At 31.4% G+C, this 2,967-nt stretch overlaps 1 pseudogene; it reads right to left on the bottom strand.

Moving 5' to 3' along the window:
* Positions 1-1,288: 1,288 nt before the first annotated feature.
* LOC104861018 lies at positions 1,289-2,498 on the bottom strand (annotated as a pseudogene).
* Between the last annotated feature and the right edge of the window lie 469 nt (positions 2,499-2,967).

The following is a 2,967-nucleotide window of genomic DNA, read 5'->3' as shown; positions in this document are numbered from 1 at the left end:
GACAATTATAGTGAGAGATTTTCTCCCTCATAGCTAATATTAGTATTCCCTTCTATTAAACATCATTACTGTTCATACTTCTATAATGATATTAGCAGGAACTTTCGTATTTAGGATTGGTAGATAACTCTATTCCCTTTTATTTAGTAGATACATACATGTTGGTTTGCAATAGATTTTTATATTATGGTGAGAAGATTTTGTCCTATTTAATTCAGAGTTTATTTTAAATATTTTGAAGAATTTTTATTAAATCCTTTTTGAGCATCCATTTACATGAACACATGATTTTTATCTATTGTCACATTAAAATAAGGAATCCCATTGCTAGACTGTTGAAGTTCAAACTATCTTTGCATTCTTGAAATAATCCCTACTAGGTCATGATGTGCTAATATTTTAAAATATTGAAAATTTTATTATTTTTTTTAATAAAATAATTTTTGCATTTATATTCCTAGATGAGTTTACTCACTGATTTTCTTTTCTTGAGATTTGCTTTATTCAGTAATGCTAGCATTGTAAAAAAAATTGTGATATTTTATGTAATTTTTAATGTTTTTAAAACTATTTCTTAAAACACAAAATAGGAATATTTTTTTCTTTGAAGAGATAATCAGTAGAATGTCTATGTTAAATAAGTAGAAGTTCAATGTCATTTTGAAGGACAGCTTTTTGATTCTGACTTCTTATATTCCATTGTTTTAGGCAGGCTGGCACTTTGAATCAATTTTGGTAATTTATTTTCATAAAAATTCATATAACAAAATTTTCTAAACTTTCTGATTATACTTCTTAAACTATTTTTCCTCAGTGATTATATTTCAATTATTAATATGTTTTAAATTGTATATTTTTTGCCCTTACCAGATAGATTTATGTAATTAATTCATCTTTAAAAAAAACAAGTTTTGGTTTTACTTAAAACTTTATTATTTTTATATGTTCAAGTTAATTGACTTTATACTTTTATTTTTATGAAGTCATATTTTGTTTCTTTATTTTTCATTTAGATTCTACCTAAGATATGTGATTCATAACTGTTGCAATACTAGCTATTAAGCAAAAACCTATTTTCCTAAAAATGATTTTCCCTTCATTTGATAGAAATGTGAAAGGCTAACTCCTGATTGATAAATAAGCTTATCAAAATGGAGAAAACTTACCTGTAACAGGTTTCTATTATTTATGTTTAAAATACTTTTTAACATATTTTCAGCTTGCTGTACTTTAATTTGTAACTCTCAAGATACAAGACACTGCATGTAAATTTATAAATTATATCACCTCAGTCATGAAGAGCTCCAGAATGAACAGCATTTTCACAACCTCCATGTTCATCATCTTTACTTTCTGGATAATTTAATCCGATCATCAATTCAAAAAATAATAATTGTACTTCTGTTGCAAATTTCAAGCTCTTTACTTTAACTATGGTTGGTTGAAACACTCCTGCTTTCTTGTTGCCTCTTGGTTTACCATTGATCAAATCCATTTTAGATTTTTATGTTCTGGGTTAACTTGAGCCTCATTATGAAAAGCACTAACTTTGCCACCAGATCTGTGGAGTCTTGGTTAGTGTTCACTGCCAATGCGTTAGGAATGACAAGAAGAGATCTTGCAAACTCTTGCTCCCGAGATCCCATGCTGGTGGCGTAGTTTCCAAGGTATACGGAAAGGGCTGCTTCTGCGGCACCCCCATTGAGAACCACAGCTTTGGACTTCAAAACTCTTTTCACCACACAAAGTGCATCATGTAAAGCGCACTCCATCTCATCACACGTGAAATCATTGGCCTCACTTAAGTTAATCGATGCAGATGAATGGGCTTTAGTATTTTTGATTAAAATCAGTTCATCATCACAAATTCTCTCCTGTACCACCTCTTCGGCTTGTCCTCACACTATAGCTTCAAAAGTTTCTTCACCTTCCAAATTGGACAAGGTTGACAGGATAGTTGCTCTAGAAGCTTTAGCAATGCGTGTAAGGTCCCTTTTTAAGACTCTTCTGCCATTGCACCTGCCACCACGAAATGCTTCACGCACATGTCATCAATTACAGTGGCTAGAATAACTTCGGCATCAGTTGCCAGGATCTTCTGAATTCTTTCCTTGGTGATATCTGATTCTCTCTAATTTCGACCAGTTTCTCAGGGTCTGTAATAACTACCTGTAAACCAAGCTTCATTTTTGTTTTCTGCAGGCTGAAGTCAAGGCAATCAATATTTTCATTAACCTTGCTATCTCACCACACAGTTGAATGCATAGCCACTGATCAGCAAGCTTTCTGTCTGATTTTGCCCATGGGCTTTCAGAACATTAAGAGTTGACAGGGTGGTGAGGCTGGCCTCTTGAATCAGTTTATTTAACAGCAAGTACAGCAACTACTATCATGTTAGAAAAGAAATCGCCATTTATTCCAATAATTTTGGAAGACATGGATGTTCTAGCAGCATTAATCAGGCAATCTCTTCCAAGTTGATCTGAGTTAATCATTTAGTTTTCCTGATCCAGTGACTACTATGTCTTCATTTATTTTTCCTGCAGCATATTAAAGCAAACCTCGGATATTTCAAATAAATACTTTGGTAAATCTGTAACATGTAAGGACATTTAGGAAAACAAAACATATATTACAAATATTACACAAAGAAAACAAAAAAATGTGAGCAATATTACCTAATATTATTTTAATTGAAATTTTCCCAATTTTTTTGGAAATATTTTCGTACATTTAGCTTGCTCAAATTAGGATCAAACAAGTTACACACACAATATTTTAGTCCATTTAGTCTGCAATATAAAAAATATTTTTATTGGGTAACATAAACATTATTATATGTTTGTACGAAAATGCAGTATTGCAACTTAATATTTTATAAAATTAATAAGTACTAGTAAAAACATGTTTTAAAAATCCTGGGCTGGGGAATTTAGCTCAGTGGTTCCACCTGCCTTGCAAGCACAA

This window comes from Fukomys damarensis, unplaced genomic scaffold (assembly GCF_012274545.1).
Source record: "Fukomys damarensis isolate Sample0158 unplaced genomic scaffold, DMR_v1.0_HiC HiC_scaffold_6, whole genome shotgun sequence".
NCBI classification, from domain to species: domain Eukaryota; kingdom Metazoa; phylum Chordata; class Mammalia; order Rodentia; family Bathyergidae; genus Fukomys; species Fukomys damarensis.
This window is presented reverse-complemented; position numbering and strand designations above follow the sequence as displayed.